Genomic DNA, 18,883 nt, shown 5'->3' with positions numbered 1-18,883 from the left:
TGAGGAGGCCGAAAAGCAACTTCTGCACACCAGAGTACCTTGATCTAGCCCCCTGTAGAAGGGAACTGACAAAGTAAACTGGACGCTGCACCATTCTCTTCTGCATCTTATCATGCTCCTTTGCAGATCCATCTTTGTCGGGACCAGAGCTTGTCGGCGAAGCCCCCTGCTTGTCGCTGGATGCATCTGCCGTGGTTGCTGGCTCATCATCTGCCTCCCTCTCCGCCACTAACGCAGCACTAACCACTTGATTGGTTGCCGCTATATACAGCAGCAACTTCTCTTGCGGCTTAGGTGCGACAAGTGTTGGAGTGGAGGACAGGTATCTCTTCAAGTCCTGCAGCGCAGCCTCCGCCTCCGGAGTCCATTTTATTGGACCTGCCTTTTTCAAAATTTTGAAAAATGGCACGGCACGCTCAGCAGATCTAGAGATAAACCTGCTGAGAGCAGCCACGCAACCGGCAAGCCTTCATACATCCTTGACGCGCTTTGGTGCTTCGATCTGCTCAATGGCCTTGATCTTGTCGGGATTGGCTTCAATTCCCCGCTGAGACACGAAGAACCCGAGAAGCTTGCCGGAAGGGACTCCAAACACGCACTTCTCCGGGTTAAGCTTGAGGTTGATCTTGCGCAGATTTGCAAATATCTCGTCTAAATCTTGAATCAGGGTCGCCCTGTTCTTGCTTTTGACCACTATGTCATCCATGTAGGCTTCCACATTTTTGTGCATCTGCGGCTCAAAAGCGTGGTGGACTACGAATGTTGAACCAGCATTCTTCAAACCGAAAGGCATCCATACGAAGTAGTACGTGCCACACGGGGTGATAAATGCGGTTTTCTCTTCATCCTCTTCTGCCATGAAGATCTAATGGTATCCTGAGTATGCATCAAGAAATGAAAGCAAATCACATCCGGCTGTGGAGTCGACAATCTGGTCAATTCGCGGTAAGGGAAATGGGTCTTTGGGACAAGCTTTATTAACATCAGTGAAGTCAATACAAAGCCTCCATTTCCCGTTAGCCTTGCGCACGACAACAGGATTGGCCAACCACGTGGGATGGAGCACTCCTCTGACAAGGCCTGCTGCTTCCAACTTCTTGATTTCTTGTGCGATGAATTCTTGGCGCTCCACTGCCTGTTTCCTGACTTTCTGCTTGACGGGCCGCGCATGAGGACAGACGGCAAGGTGGTGCTCAATTACTTTCCTGGGAACAACATGGATATCAGACGGTTGCCACGCAAACACGTCGACATTCGCCCGCAGGAAAGCAACGAGCGCGCTTTCCTATTTGGGGTCAAGAGTGGCGCTGATGGTGAAGGTACCACCAGTGCCGTCCTCCTTGGCGGACACCTTCTTGGTCTCAGGTGGAGCTGCCATTGCCTTCTTACACTTGCCGGTGGAGCTCGATGGTGTGTCCTCGACGGTAGCGCAACACTCCGAAGAGGTGCGCTTGCCGGAGTCGGCATCAGAGCTCTTGCCGGACTTGGTCTTCTTCTTCCCCTCGGGAGCTTCAGCGCCAAGTGTCTTGCGTTCTGCTGCGGCTACTGCTTCCCGGTAGATCTTGTCGGCACAGATAAGAGCATCCTTCTTGTACGCATATCGGGCCTGGCATTTTCAGTACGTTGTACGCATAGTGAGAGGCTGCCATGAACTTGGCGAGTGCCGGACGGCCAAGGATTCCATTGTAAGGTAATGGAAAGTCAGCAACATCAAACGTGACCCTCTCAGTCCTGAAGTTCAGCTCGCTGCCAAATGTTACCGGCAACGTGATCTTTCCCTTCGGCTTGCTCCTTCCCGGGTTGATTCCTTGAAATGTACCGGTCTCTTCGAGCTCGCTGTCAGGGATCTGGAGTTTCTGGAGCACCGCGGAGGAGATCAGGTTCAAGCCGGCCCCGCCGTCAACCAGCATCTTACTGACTTTGAGGTTGCGGATCGTTGGTGACACCAACATCAGCAAGCACCCGACCGCAGTTATGCGATCAGGGTGGTCCTCAATATCAAAGATGATAGGCGTGCTGGACCATTTCAGAGGCTTGCGTGACTCGACAGGTGGTTCTGCTGCATTAACTTCCCACACCCACTGCTTGAGCTGACGGTGCGAGGTATGCAGAGAAGCACCACCGTCAACGCACAAGACCTCTGTGGCTTTCTGGTACTCCTGCTCATCAGTCTCATCATCATCCATGTATTCATCGTCGTCATCATCTTCATCCTTGTCGCGGCCGCGAGGAGGTCTGTCTCCTTGCCGCTGCTTGGCCTTGCCGCGGCGTCCTCCTCGGCCAGGACGTTTCTTGCCGGATCCCTCAGCACCTTCCTGGGCCTTCTCCTTGTCGCGCCGCTCGTATTCAGCTTTCTGTTGCTCAACAAGCTGCTCAACTTTCTTGCAGCTCTGGAGATCATGGCCCTTGGTGCGGTGGATCTTGCAATACTGCTTGTTGGTGCCGTCCTGCTTGTCGGCGACCGCCATCTCTGCGGCAACCTCTTTGCTGGAGTCACCAGCTTTGGCTTTCTTGGCGCCACCATCGTTGCCGGACTGCTCAACAACTAGCACCTCTTTGCCTTTCCTCTTCCTGTTGTTCCGCCGCCGGTTTTTCCTTGCCGGGGCAGCATCTTCACTGTCAGATCCTCCCGCTCCTACATTCTCTCTGGGGAGTCTCCTCCCTTCCTCAGCACGTGCACACTTGTCGGCCAGTGCATATAACTCACTGAGGTCCCTGATCTTGCACGTCGCCATTTCCTCCCGCATCCTGCGGTTTCGCACGTTCTGATGGAACGCGCTGATCACTGCGGCAAGGTGGACGTCTGGGATGTTGTGCTGCACACTGCTGAATCTCTGAATGTACTTGCGCAGGGGCTCTCCTTCCTTCTGGGCGAGCAGATGAAGATCACTCTCCTGGCCATGAGGCTTGTGTCCGCCTATGAAGGCGCCGACAAACTGATGGCACAGGTCAGCCCAAGAGGATATGGAGTTGTCCGACAAGTGCATGAGCCAGGATCTGACGTTGGGCTTGAGCACCAGCGGGAAGTAGTTGGCAAGGATCTTGTCATCCCGTCCCCCGACAGCCTGCACCGCAATGGTGTAGATGCTGAGGAACTCCGACGGATGCGTCTTGCCGTCGTACTTCTCCGGTACGTCTGGCTTGAAGTTCTTCGTGCTGGGCCACTGGACTTGCCGCAGCTCACGAGTGAACGCAGGGCAACCTACCGCGTACGGCAGATCGCCTGGTTCCCCTGGCGCATGCATGTCAACAGAGGGCCAAGCGCGCTTGTCGGATTGACGTCGCGCTTCTCTTCGGCGCTCGATGCGAGTTCGAGCGTCTTCTTGTTGTCGATCATGAAGAACTTGGCTCTGATCGCGACGAGCTCGCGGATCCGACGATGCGGTGGAGTCGCTGTTGAGGTGGATCCGGCGAGTCGGCGATCTTGGCCTTCGGGGTGGTGATTGTATGGTAGTTGCACCTCCACCCGTTTCGTCGCCACCGGCTCGCGCCCGGCAACCCTGCCGCGGTGGCGACGCGCTCGGCCGCCGTGGAGTGTCGCCGTTGGCGTAGCCGATGAGACTCTGAATGGTGGCCCTCCAATCGTCGATCTTGTCCGACGTCGGAGGGTAATCTAGGAGCAGTTGAGCTCGCGCCAAAGCTTCTGCTGGAGTGGTGGGTGGCAGTGGCGGACGGCGCGAGGAGCGGGACGTGCTCGGACTTCTAACTATGTTAGAAGGAGCAGTATCCCGTCCAGGCAACCGTGCCCCGCTCGTGCCAGCACGCTGGCGTGCATGCTGGTCTTGAGCGCCCCGAGATCCACCAGCTTGGTCTTGGCCTATCATGTGCATGGCACTGCGAGTGTCATGATGCTGTTGGTCTTGCGCCTCCTGGGAGTGGCGCGGAACATGTACAGTTGCCGAGGTTTGTGCAGCCTTGTCCTTGGACCTGGCAGCATCATAAGCTTCCTCGTCGACGTCCATTCTTCCGCCGGCGTCCATTCCACCGCCCGTTTGCTCCAACGGTGGCGGAAGTGACATGGACGGAGCGGCTGCCGCTGAAGTCTTCTTCTTTGGTGGCATGTTGATGAAGGGAATGAAGATCTAGCTCGTGTGAACGCCAGATCAGGTTCACACAATCTCGACGCCCCCTACCTGGCGCGCCAAAGATGTCGGGGAAACTGATCCCCGAACACCTATGGGGCCGGAGGACCGAGCCCCTTTCGGTTCGGCGGGGGGCGGAGATCGCACGAAGAGCAGATCAAGGCGAAGCACACGAGCAGTTTACCCAGCTTCGGAGCTCTCCGGAGAGATAACACTCCTACTGCTGCTTGTTTGATTATCTGGTGTTCTTGCTCCAGAGAGAGAGCGTAGTGTTTTTCTGGGTTCCCAACCTAGTCGAACCCGTTGAAACTGTCCAACCGAACCCCCTCTACGTTGCGCATGGGCCCCCTTTTATACGCTAAAGGGGTCACCGACAGGTGGCAACGCAGAGAAGGGTACAAATGTAAAAAGTGAGGTGGTTGGTACAGTTACTTGTACAGTGCACCCTACCTAACCCTGACGGCAGGGGACAAGGGCATTGAATGCCCGTCTGAGTCGCCCAAACAGTGCAGAAAAGGACCGTTAGGGGCACCACCGTTCGCCATGATGGCGATCTTGTCAGCTTCGCATGCCACTGCGCACCGCTGGCTGCACAGCCTCCCGCCACGTGTGCCTAGAGAGGCCCCCAGAGCGACACGTTGGTGGATGCGCTAGAGCGTGGGCACAGAGTGGCCGCCTGCCGCGGCAAGCGCCTTGCTGCTGCTGTTATCTTGTCGGGTCCGGAAGCTTGTCGCTCACCGGGCCTCGAGGTACCTTGGTTGGTCTTCCCGGCAAGCTCCTCTTGCCGGGGCCTTGTTGCCTTGCCGGAGCGCGTGGCGCGTCGCGGCAAGTTCCTTGGAGTGCCTTGGTTGGCCTTCCCGGCAAGCTCCTCTTGCCGGGGCCTTGTCTCCTGAGCTTAAATACTTTGTTCTTCAATGGCTCCAAGGGAACCACGGAGGATCTTGGCGTTCTCTCGGCAAGCCTTGCCGCGGGGTGCTGCAACTGCCCGTGCACAAGTTCGGGGTACTAGGGTACCCCTATTCTAGTACACCGACACTCGGACACGTTATATCCGAAGAAGGAATATCAGTAGATCCCACTAAAGTTGATACTGTGACCAAGGGGGAAGCACCGACCACGTTTGGAGAGATACGGAGTTTTCTGGGACTTGTAGGATACTACCGGAGATTTATTGAAAATTTCTCGAAGATTGCAAAGCCTATGATGGAGCTGTTGAAGAAGGATACCAAGTTCATATGGAATGAGGAATGTGAGACTAGTTTCCAGGAGTTGAAGAAACATTTGGTTACTTCACCAGTGTTGATTTTGCCAGATCCGACCAAGGACTATGAGGTGTATTGCGACGCTTCACGTCGAGGACTTGGAAAAGTGCTTATGCAGGAAGGGAGAGTTGTTTGATATGCCTCAAGACAACTGAAACCTCACGAGTAGAGTTATTCTACGCACGATTTGGAATTAGCAGACGTAGTGCATGCATTGAAAACATGGAGACATTTCCTCATTGGAAACCACTGTGAGGTGTACACGGTCCATAAGAGTTTGAAATACATTTTCACACAGAAGGAGTTAAACCTCAGACAAAGGAGATGGTCGGAGCTCATCAAGGATTATGATATGAGATTGCATTACCATCCCGGAAAGGCTAATGTAGTAGCTGACGCATTAAGCCATAAGGGCCATGTCAATACATTAATGACGGGAGAAATACCAAGGGAGTTAGCAGAAAATCTTCGTGAACTATGTTTGGAAATAGTTCCGAGAGGCTATGTAGCAGCATTGGAGATTCAGTCAACTTTAATGGATAGAATCAGAGAAGCTCAGAAGACTGACAAGGAGATTGCCTCTATAAAGGAGAAAATAACCGAAGGAAAGGCTAAAGGATTTCGTGAAGATGAGCACGACACCCTATGGTTTGAAGACCGTGTTTACGTGCCCAATGACCCAGAGATTAGGAAGCTAATTCTGCAAGAGGCACACGATTCACCATATTCGATTCACCCAGGAAATACCAAGATGTATTTGAATTTGAAAGATATTTTCTGGTGGACCAGAATGAAGAAGGATATTGCGGAGTATGTAGCAGTTTGTGATGTGTGTCAGAGAGTAATGGCAGAGCATCAGAAGCCAGCAGGATTGTTACAACCATTGTCGATACCCGAATGGAAGTGTGATAAGTTAGGCATGTATTTTATCACGGGATTACCCAGGACTCGTTCAGGTTATGACTCGATTTGGGTTGTAGTCGATCAGTTGACGAAAGTAGCTCACTTCATCCCGGTAAAGACCACTTACACCAGTGCTAAGTTGGCAAAGATATACATGACCAGGATCGTATGTCTACATGGAGTTCCGAGGAGTATCGTATCGGATAGAGGAACCCAGTTTACCTCCAAGTTCTGGAAGCAGTTGCACGAAACTTTGGGTACTAGGCTAGAATTCAGTACAGCTTTGCATCCATAGACAGATGGACAGACCGAGAGAGTCAATCCGATTTTGGAGGATATGCTGAGAGCTTGTGCGCTAGATTATGGATCTAGTTGGGACGACAATTTGCCATATGCAGAGTTCTCTTACAACAACAGTTACCAAACCAGTTTAAAGATGGCCCCTTTCGAAGCTTTGTACGGAAGGAGTTGCAGGAAACCGTTGTCGTGGGACGAATTTGGAGAACGCCAGTTGTTTGGACCTGATTTGATTAAAGAGTCTGAATAGAAGGTGAAATTGATTCGCGATAGGCTCAAGGTAGCTTAGTCCAGACAGAAGAGTTATCCAGATTCTAAATGCAAGGAGACTATTTACGAAGTTGGAGATAGAGCTTATCTTCGAGTATCCCCACTTTGGGGAACAAAGCATTTTGGGGTTAAAGGAAAGTTAGCGCCACGATTTGTAGGACCATATCGAGTTTTGGAGCGTAAGGGAGAAGTGGCCTACAAGTTGGAATTGCCCGAAGGATTGTCAGGAGTTCATGATGTGTTCCACGTTTCTCAGTTGAAGAAGTGTCACGCGGAGATGGCTGACATACCCTTGAGAGACACAATGCCATTGGAAACAATTCAGTTGGATAACGATTTGACCTACAAGGAGAAACCAATTAAGATTCTCGAGTTTGCCAGCCGAGTCACTCGCAGCAAGGTTATTAAGTTTTGCAAAGTTCAGTGGAGCCACCACATAGAGGATGAAGCCACCTAGGAACGAGAGGAAGATTTGCTCAAGGACAACCCTCACCTATTTTCTAGCCAACCCGAATCTCGAGGGCGAGATTCATCTTAAGGGGGGTAGGTTTGTAACATCCCAAATTTTCAATTTGGAATGTTATACATTAGATCATAATTGCATATCATATTTTGTTTTGCTTTTGGTTTGATCCTAGAAATTTCTACGCAACTCAAGGACCCACAGGAGAGAGTTGGGAAATTCTTTATTTTCATATTTGAGTTTTCTCAAATTTTGAGAATAGGATCATTTGATTTTTATTATTTTATCATCAATTATTTCTATTACAAAAATATGAGAGAGGGAATAAAATGACTTTCCCAAAATAAAGAAATATTGAGGAATTAATAATAAAATCAAATAAGATTTTATTTCGTAGTTTTTTGTTATTTTATTTGAATTTAGGAAAAATGTGCATTTTTGAGAATTGCATTTAGGCCCCAAATAAATGTTCACCTTGTGCGGCTTGATTTTAGAAGCCCGGGAATATTTATTTCGGGAATTTTGGAGTCCGTTCAGTATTTCTTTTTATTTTTCTTCTGCGTGTAATTATTAAAAAAAACCGACCTACGGGCCGTGTCCGACCGGGACTCCGGCCCGCCAAGGCTTTATAAGCCGGGGGGAGCCAGCCCGAGGCCCAGCCGCCGCCCCGAAACCTTAGCCGCCCCGCCACCGCCGACGACGGCGCCGCCCGCCGCCACCGCTGACCCGCCGCCGAGGTCGCCTCGAAAACCCCGCTGTTTATTTTTTATTTTTTTCGAAAAACCATTCGGTTTTTCCGTCGGTTTTTCGTAGGTTTTTTTAGTTTCGGTTTTTTTAAATAGATCGGTTTTTATGATTTATTTGAGTAGCGAGTGTTCGTCCGTTCGTTCGTTCTAGCGAACATTCATCGTTTTTCTTTTTCTTGGATTAAATGCGCGATTTTTCTGATCGCGATTTCTGATCCGATTTTATTTTTAGTATAACTTTTCGCTCGTTTATCAGAATCAGGCGATTCAAGCGCCTGGAGTTTCGTCTCGAAACCCTCTATCCATTTAACAACCTTAAACAAGTTGTTGCTACTGTAAAATTTGACTTAGATCCAGATTAGTAGAACGAAGTTGTTTTCTTTCGCCGTTTGACTTTCGTTGCTTCGTTCGATTTGATTCTTTTTGCAAACCGGAGTTCTTAAGTTGAACCTTCTAGTTAGATCTCTTATTCGAGTTTTACCCGTGCATTAGATGAGTACTTATTGTGTGCTTGTTTGTTTGCGATAGAGTACCCAGACTGCGCCGCTTGTTACTTCGAATCGCTAGGTTTCCCGGATCATCAGCAAGGCAAGTAACACTTTGATCATACCTTTTCTACTACCCAGTTTTACTGCATTAGATCAATCCTCCAACATTGCATGATTAGGATCTAATTAAATTGTGGGATGGTAAGTAGTTGAGGTAGTACCTATTACCTGTTTATTTTCAAACCTTTGGGAGTTACTTCTACGTTTGCTTATTATGCCATGCTATGCTAGTAGACGTGGATTGGGTGAGTGATATCCATGACATATGTGAGTATGTTAATTAATGGTTCATCTAAGGTGGCAACTTAAACACACATCTGGGTGGATTGAGGCACCTGGGTAATCCAGGATTTGCCTATTTTCTTTTGGACCGCCACCCAGGCTCAAAGGGATCATGAGATTATTCATACTAGAAACTTTCATGTGCAGCCACAAGCTATTATGGGCTCTAGCATAGTTGACTTAGTCATGCAAACTCTTACATCGGTAGACTAGCAGATGCAGGGGATGTAGGTGGTACGGTCTACCCGATCGTAAGGTGCTAGCGCTTCTGAAAGACTATGTCTCGGTCATCCGTTTCTCAAACACCATGTAGTGTGAGAAACCAAACAGAGGCGATCGAGTCTTGTGGGGAAAAGTGCACAAACCTCTGCAGAGTGTATAAACTAATCATGGTTAGCCATGTCCCCGGTTATGGACGTTTTGAGTATCCAGTACCTGGATTATCATGTGAATCTCAACATGTTACTCTAAATTAATTTTGTTGGGTTTTTGATAATGATGATGTTTATTTGGGATTGAGGATGCTGTCAACCATTCTTAATGTTTAACAACTACCATGATAGTTAAATAAATTTATTCCTTTGTAGTAGGGAAAAATTGGCTTTACGCAAACCTGTAAACATAGAGCTTTCCACCAGCCAAATATGCATATAGTATAGCTATTTCATTCCATTACTCTCTATGTGTTACCTTGCTAGCATATTCCATGTGCTGACCCGTTCCGGGCTGCAACGTTAATGTTGCAGACTTTTCAGATGATGATTAAGGAGTTTTAGGTCGTGGTTCTATACTCAGTGATGCCGTTGGAGTTGATGGACTCACTTATCTTCCAAGCCTTCCGCTGTTATCATTATTAGATGGCCTTAAGCCATATTTATTGTAATAAGTTCTCTATGGAGACACTCAATGTAATAAGTGTGTGATTGCTACTCTGTTATAAATCCTCCGAGTACTGTGTGGTGTCAACATTACTGATCCAGGGATGACACTGGAGCACAGAGATCAGACCGTTTGAGGTCTGGTCGCTACAGAGAGCATCCCATCCTCCGAGGACTTTGAGAAAAAATCATCAAGTGAGGAAAAACCCAAAACCCCAAACCAAACACCTACAAACCAAAAGTGATTGAGCATCACTGAAGAGATTGTTCCTGTGTGGAACCTACGCTTGTTACCTTTGAGGACTTTGCATCCTCCAGACGGTTAGGCGTCATGGTCTAGAGCATCCAAGAGGAAATTGTGGATCGCAGGGTGACCGAGTTTGTGAAGGTTTGGAAGTCACCTGAAAACTTACCACGAGTAATTGGACGAGATCTGTGTGACCTTAGTTCAAGGAGAACACAGTGAGGACCGTGTGTCCGAGACAGTGTGTCCTCAGGTTTAAATACCTAGCCGCTATAACCAAACGTACAACTGTCACAACACTTGGAACTGGTCTGCCAAATCATTGTCTGCACCAAGCTAACTGGTTCTATTTCCTCAACCCTTCCATTTCCTCATTACTGTGTTGTGAGCTTGTTCATACCTGTTTGAATACTTTGACTGAAGACTTTCTCAATTTCCACAGTTCATTTTCTCCAGTCTGTTTGTCTTCATCCTGTTTTATCCTGTGCTTACGCTTTCTGTACTATGTGTCTGATTTCATTTCATCATGATATCCATGTTTATGTTATGTCATGTATGCATTTGAGTACTTATTCCGCTGCAAGTAGTTCTTCACTCAGGAATTTCCTCACCCTGAAATTCCTAGTGAAGAATTCATAAAAATCGCCTATTCACCCCCCTCTAGTCGACTTAATGCATTTTCAACAGTCCTCAAAGGTAACAAGCGTCGGTTCCACACAGGAACAATCACTTCAGTGATGCTCAATCACTTTGGGTTTGTAGGTGTTTGGGTTTGGGTTTTCCTGACTTGACGATTTTTGCTCAAAGTCCTCGGAGGATAGGATGCTCTAAATGACATGTGTCAGCTCTCTCGGAGCAGCCAACCAGCTAGTGGTTGTAGGGGGCAGCTATTTATAACCTAGGGAGCAGCCTGACATGATAAGACATAAATGCCCTTCAATGATATGACTGTTAGGTGGGTAGATATTTTGGGACAGCTGGCTCGTAGCACAACAACGGTCGGAAATTTGTCTATCAAATTCCTTAGGGCTATCATGTTCCTCACTTGTAGGCAATCCGCACTAGCAAATTCCTAACTCCTCAGTCAGAACAAAGTCCTTAGAGAACAGAAGATCTTCATCTCTGTCACTGAAGAAATTGACTGAACTGTATGAGATTTCCAATGGCTTCACTCGAAAGGATTGGGTAGGTGTAGGATTTTGATATAAGCATCACTTGGAAACTTTTCCTTAGTTTTACCTCGACCCCCGTTAACAGTATGGTGTTTCCTATGACTCAAGAAAGAGATAAACGAAACTACGAAAACAAAAGTCTTCACGCTTCATAATCCTCGCATGAATATAAAGTCTTCAGGATCACACCAATTTCTTCACTTTCAAAGTCTTCAGAAAGCCAAAGTCTTCAGTTGAAGACATTCATTTTTAGGGATCGACTTTCTCTGTAAATATCAAACTCCTCATAGACTTATAGACCTGCATGCACTCATAAACGCATTAGTCCCTTAACCTATAAGTCTTCAATACACGAAAATCACTAAGGGGCACTAGATGCACTTACAAAGGTCGAAGAGAACCTTGAAGATTCGCATTCATCACTCAAAAGTTGTACCATACCTGAATGTTGATTATTATTTTTTCATGTGCAGGGCATGGTTCTCTCCGCTGGTTCTACTCTTGGTTGAACAAGCCCATAATCCATGTTACAACATAGGTAGAATTATTATTTTTTACAAGACAGCTAGAACCATTTTACTTTTGCCTCCTCAGTTTATTCTTTGATAAGCACACCATTTCATGATTCATGTTGTAAAAATTTAGTGGTCTTGGACTAGATAGTTCTGTTATAAAGGTAACTATTATTAGCACCTGACCACTTGCTTGCATATGATTGGAACTACTATCATTAGCAAATTCATTACAAATTATTGTCATGCATTACGAATTATTATTTTTGAAGGAGGAAATAGCTTGAATATTGTCCCCTATCTAGCTGCCGCCTGACCCCTCCCCCTCCCCCTCGCGCCGCCTCCCACCGAGCGGCGCCAGGGGCCCCGAAACCCTAGCACCGCCAACACCCTCTTGCTGCCTCCTCCTGCCGCTGCTGCCGCCGGTGTGGGCCGCCGTGGCGGCGGGCCCGGTGCCAAAGGTTTCTAGGCGGGTGGATGTGGCGGATCCCATCTAAGACGGCGGGGCGGCTCCTCTCGTGCGATATAACGGCAGTGGCTCGGATGACGAATCCAGGCTGTGCGGCGGGGGCCGGAGCACCATTGCCGGCAGAGCGGCGGCCCTGCATGGATGGCAGCGGTGGCAGCGCCCCATCTGGCGGGGTGGGATGTTCTGGTCGTGATGGTGCTGGCGCTCTCTGTGGATCCAATGCCCCATTTGGATCCGTCATGGGGAGGCTTTCCGCCGACCGGCGGCGTGTGGAGGGACCGGTAAGGAGATGCCGAATCTCCGCCGGAGTGCGGACGGCGATATACGTCTTCGTGGCGAGGTTCCGCTCGGTTCCAGCCAGCTGCGAGGTCGGGAAGACGTGGCTTCTGGTGAAAATCGTGCCTGACTGCTGTCTTGGCAGACGATGGCGGCGTCTCAGACGTTGTTCCCTTCTAGAGGCATCATCATTGCAGGTCACAACAACCTGATCGGGAAGTTCCAGGGGAAACCCTAGATCTGGGTTTACCGGATCGAACGATGAAGGTGCCTTCGGTATCGTTCTCCCTCATGGGGGCATCATTTTGGAGCAAGTGCTGGTTGGAGGGGACAAGAGGAGGAGTGGTGTTTCATATGGTCCATTGATGTCGGCGGATCTCGGCGGCGTGGCACAGTGTAGACTCGGCGCCTGATGTGCGGAGATGGACTCGCGCAGGAGGGTGACGCTGTCTGGCGTTGTGGTGGCGTCGGCGGCAGCTAGACCGGGCAAGGTTGATGCAGCAGTACCACTCTGAAGATGGATTGGTGGCAAGTAGCTGCGGCGGCCGCATACCCGACAGGCGTCCTGGTTGAGAAGCACGCCGGACTGGTTGGTGCCCATACCCGGCAGGCGTCCTAGTTGGGACCTCAAGTCTTAGATGTTAGGTTTGGCTGCGAGGTCTGTTTGGTATTAGGCCCAGATTTTCAGTGCCCCTACATCAACTAGATAGGGATAGCGACAGATGTTGCTTAGTTGGTGGATTTAGGCTTATTGTTGTATGACTCTGTAAGGTCTTGTGTCAATAATTAATAAAATGGCCGTATGCATCGTCCAGATGCAGAGGCTGGGGGTCATCCTCCTTCTCTAAAAAAACAAAAACAACTGGAACGAACATATGAGGTTAATTATATTTCCAAGATGTTACTTACTGATCAAAAATACCGACACACTAAATGCTTAACTGGCAAGTACATGTTGCACATATTCTTATATATTATACTTTAGCATTTGCGGCTAATAGTTTGAGTGTCTGTATGACATATTTTATGCTTCACTAAGTATCTCTCAGCGATTTGAAATCTGATAAATTTCCCTAAAAGAATCAAAATCACATGAATATGCTGGTACTAATTTACTTATTTTATATTCTGCTTATCTTGAGGCAAGTATCTAATTTTACTCTAGCAATAGCGTGCACATAGGTATATGGGAACTTACACGTGCACACACATGCACTGAGACTCAATTACATTAGAATATGTCTACATTTTTATTTACCTAGCTTCAAAGATGTAGCAAAGACAGGTAAGTAATAGCCATGGAAATTTTTAGCTGTGATGAAATTAGGTAAGTATCAAAGGCGAGATGTACTTTGTACTAGGTTTCTGACCATATTAAGTAAGAGAAAAAGATTGAGTTATAAATCCATTATTGCGTAACGTTATAGATGAGCTACTGTATTTGTGATAAGTAGGTACATCTGCAGTCAATAATCCTATACCACATGATGCTCAGTACATCACCGTTTAGTTCATTCTTATTTTTTCTATTACTCTACGGAAGAATAAACAGTCCCTAATGGATCCCTATTTTATTCACCTCTTCACAGACTAGCCGATAATGGATTTTGTGTGCTCCAAAGGCAATTGGTTGGGTTCTGTTTAATCTCTACCATTAAAAGGGGATTGAATGTCGTTGTGATGGTTCAACCTTGTACTGATTCCCTCGCATGATTCGTCGATCTTAATCAAACGTCCATGCAAAACCATCGTACCATCCACACACCATCCGTGAAAAAACAAGTCACACATCCCGCGAACCTAGCATGAGCGCATGTTCGCCCCATGCTCACGGTCACCCCCATGTGGCCCCGACTTGCATCGCTGCTCCCCGATGCCACCATGGCCTATCGATTCCCATCGGTGCTGGCAAACCGTCATGTATAGGATCGAGAGTATGTCTAGAGGGGGGGGGGTGATTAGACTACTTGACCAAATAAAAACCTAGCCTTTTCCCAATTTTAAGTCTTGGTAGATTTTAGCAACTTAGCACAAGTCAAGCAATCAATCTACACATGCAAGTATAAGAGTATAGTGGTAGAAAGTAAATAATTGCATATGAAGGTAAAGGGGAGGAGTTTAGAGGGAGCAAACGCAATGTAGACATGGAGATTTTTGGCGTCGTTCCAATAGGTGGTGCTATCGTCCATCCACGTTGATGGAGACTTCAACCCACGAAGGGTTACGGCTGCGTGAGTCCACGGAGGGCTCCACCCACGAAGGGTCCACGAAGAAGCAACCTTGTCTATCCCACCATGGCCATCACCCACAAAGGACTTGCCTCAATTGGGTAGATCTTCACAAATAGGCGATCTCCTTGCCCTTACAAACTCCTTGGTTCAACTCCACACTCTTGATGGAGGCTCCCAAGTGACACCTAACCAATCTAAGAGACACCACTCTCCAAAAGGTAATAGATGGTGTGTTGATGATGAACTCCTTGCTCTTGTGCTTCAAATGATAGTTTCCCCAACACTCAACTCTCTCTCACACAAATTTAGATTTGGTGGAAAGATGATTTGAGTGGAAAGAAACTTGGGGAAGGCTAGAGATCAAGATTCTTGTGGTTGGAATGGAATATCTTGGTCTCAACACATGAGTAGGTGGTTCTCTCTCAGAAAATGTATGCTGGAAGTTTAGGCATGTTCTGATGGATCTCTCCATGAATGGAGGTTGGGTGGAGGGGTATATATAGCCTCCACACAAAATCTAACTGTTACACACAATTTACCAAACTCAATGGGACCGAATCACGAAACTCGATCAGACTGATTCGGTTCAAAATGTGAACGTTATGCTTTTCGGTGGGACCGATACGATCAACTTAGTGGGACAGATTTCATTAGGGTTAGGGTATAAGATAATATCGGTGAGACCGATCACATGAACTCGGTGGAACCAATTTCTGTAATAGACAAACAAAGAGTTGGTCATGCGAACTCGGTGGGACCAATCGCTCATCTCGGTTAGACCAAAACGTTACGAAGGGAAACAGAGAGTTTGCAATCCCTCTTGGTGAGACCGAGATCCATATCGGTGAGACTGAATTGACTAGGGTTTCTGGCTATGGCTATGTCAAATGAGCTCGGTACTGCTGGATAGATCAAATTGGTGGGGCTGAGTTTGAATTTTGCTTTGGGACATATGTGGATATGAGAACGTGGTTGAGGGCTTTTGGAGATGATAACTGTCATGCCAGGCACAAATCCGGTAGGACCGAACACAGTAGACAAAGCTCATTGGAGCTACGTCATGATATAGCGCAGTACAGAGGCGCCGCACACCCACTATGCTTCACAGACGAAGTAATGGATCATCAAATCCCCGAGGGTTTCAAACCCGTAAACATCGAATCATATGATGGCACAACAGATCCTACGGTATGGATCGAGGATTATCTCCTCCATATCCACATGGCCCGCGGCGATGATCTCCACGCCATCAAATATCTCCCACTCAAGCTTAAAGGACCAGCTCGGCATTGGATTAACAGCTTGCCAGTAGGATCAATCAGTTGTTGGGAGGACCTGGAAGCCACATTCCTCGACAATTTCTAGGGCACTTATGTGCGACCACCAGACGCCGATGACCTAAGCCACGTAATTCAGCAGCCAGAGGAATCGGCCAGGCAATTCTGGACACGGTTCCTAACAAAGAAAAATCAAATAGTCGACTGTTCGGACGCAGAGGCCCTAGCAGCCTTCAAGCACAATATCCGTGACGAGTGGCTTGCCCGGCACCTTGAACAGGAAAAGCCGAAATCTATGGCAGCACTCACGACTCTCATGACCCGCTTTTGCGCGGGAGAATATAGCTGGCTTGCTCGTAGCAACAATATGACCAAGAACCCTGGTAATTCGGATACCAGGGACAGTAGTGGCAGGTCGCATCGCAACAAGCAGAAGCGCCGCATTAACGACGACAATGCTGAGGATACGGCAGTTAATGCCGGATTTAGAGGCTATAAATCCAGTTAGCGGAAAAAGCCATTCAAAAGAAATCCTAGGGGCCCGTCCTGTTTGGACCGAATACTCGACCGCTTATGCCAGATACATGGCACCCCCGAAAAGCCGGCCAATCACACCAACAGGGATTGTTGGGTGTTCAAGCAGGAAGGCAAGTTAAATGCCGAAAATACCGACAAGGGGCTGCATAGCGATGACGACGAAGAGCCGCGGCCGCCGAACAACAGTGGACAGAAGGGTTTTCCCCCACAAGTGCGGACGGTGAACATGGTATACGCAACCCACATCCCCAAGAGGGAGCGGAAGCGCACGTTAAGGGACGTATGCGCGGTAGAGCCAGTCGCCCCAAAGTTCAACCCATGGTCCTCCTGCCCGGTCACCTTTGATCGAAGGGACCATCCCACTAGCACCCGTCATGGTGGATTCGCTGCATTGGTTTTAGACCCAATTATTGACGGATTTCATCTCACTAGAGTCCTTATGGATGGCGACAGCAGCCTGAACCTGCTTTACCGGGATACAGTGCAGAAAATAGGCATAGATCCCTCGAGGATTAAGCCCACCAAAACAACCTTTAAAGGCGTAATACCAGGTGTAGAGGCCAACCGTACAGGCTCAGTCACACTTGAAGTGGTCTTCGGATCTCCGGATAATTTCCGAAGCGAGGAGTTAATCTTCGACATAGTCCCATTCCACAGTGGCTATCACGCACTGCCTGGGCGAACCGCATTCGCCAAGTTCAATGCGGTACCGCACTACTCATACCTTAAGCTCAAGATGTCAGGCCCTCGAGGAGTAATTACGGTCAATGGAAACACCGAACGCTCCCTCCGAACGGAGGAGCGCACGGCGGCCCTTGCAGCGGAAGTACAAAGCAGCCTCGCCAGGCAGTTATCCAGTCCGGCCATTAAACGTCCGGACACCGTCAAGCGCGCTCAGACTAACCTACAACAAGACCGCCTGGCACGTTCCAAGCAGGCGTAGCAATGTGGCCCCAACCCCAGCCCTTGCAAAAATGCGACACCAGTGCTTCGCGTACATAACTACGCTCTAGAAATACCATGGGTACAGGGGGAGGGGCACCATCACGGCACGCCCGAAACACGGCTTAAACAGCACCAGGGGCTGCCGATTTTTTAATTTGCTCTTACTTTCAGGACTCCATTCTTCAGAAGGCCTGTTCGGTAGTTCAATTGCCGCACAAACAATGCAAGAACCAGGGAAGCAGACAAGCCATGCCGCATTACGTAAGCCCTAGGTGGTCTCTATCACGAGCAGTATACCTATTTCGCATACCATTCCGCAGCCTGCCCCTGGAACGGACATGTTAAATAGTCCAACCTTTTTCTTATCGCATTATTTGTATCGTTCTGCTTTGATCGCAGCCCTATTTAATAAACAATGCATAGCTTTTGTCTATTTTTGCATTACTCTTTTTTTACAAATATATGTTCCTTAACGACATGTTGCACCTGTACACTTTGGTATGGCCAAAATACGCCAGGGGCTTTAGTACCCCTCAATATGGTGTGAGAAGTCCGAACACTTTAATAAGTGCAGCACCCCGAACTTATAGCATTATATGCATCGGCTCCGAATCATGTCTTGGGTCAATAGTTGGGTTTGCCCGGCTCCTATGTTTTGGTGCCTTACGTTCCGCTATGTCGGCTAAGGTAGGACTAGGAGAACTACTGCGATTGTGCCCCAGTTGAGCTGGGTCGAGCACCTCAGTAGAGAAAGGTAAAACTAACTGTCATGATGAAGCGAGAGCTGGTCGCTGTTCAAGAGGTTTTTCGAGGCCCTAAAGACTTATGCCGCTTAGAGCGAGGAGTCGGCTCTGTCCGGCCAAGGCGTGGATAGCGCCCCAAACTCGGTCTTCCGAATACCAGGGGCTTCACCGAAATTTAAAATTATAGAATTCTATGGCTAAGTGAGAGTGTTCACGCATTATAGTCCGATTGCCTTGTTCATTGTGCTGAGCGCCTCCCTCGAAGGACCCAAACATGGGAAAAAGAGCGCTCAGGTTTATCCCCGAACACCCTAACACTAGCGGCACGGGGGCAGAAGCCGATGACTCGCCACCTCTCAGAATTAATAAAGAGCCGCACAGAAGGTAATATTTTAAATTCCAACAGCATTGCTTAGCGCATATGAACAAGTCTTCAGCGCACAGGACAAAACGAGCGAGTTTTACTCAAAAATTACATCCCTGGAACATTCATTCGCCATAAGGCGGGCACCCTTCAGAACATCCTTATAATAATTCTTGGGCTTGCGATGCTCTTTCCCCAGCGGTGGCCCGTCCTTCACAAGCTTCTCAGCATCCAGCTTGCCCCAGTGCACCTTAGCACGGGCAAGGGCCCTACGGGCACCTTTCAATGCAGACGGAGTGCTTGATGACTTCGAGCCTTGGACAGGCCCCCACCAGCCGCCGCACCAGCCCGAAATAGCTCCCAAGCAGAGCATCTCCAGGCC

The sequence above is a fragment of the Triticum dicoccoides genome, chromosome 7A, assembly GCF_002162155.2.
Source record: "Triticum dicoccoides isolate Atlit2015 ecotype Zavitan chromosome 7A, WEW_v2.0, whole genome shotgun sequence".
Taxonomy (NCBI): Eukaryota; Viridiplantae; Streptophyta; class Magnoliopsida; order Poales; family Poaceae; genus Triticum; species Triticum dicoccoides.
This window is presented reverse-complemented; position numbering follows the sequence as displayed.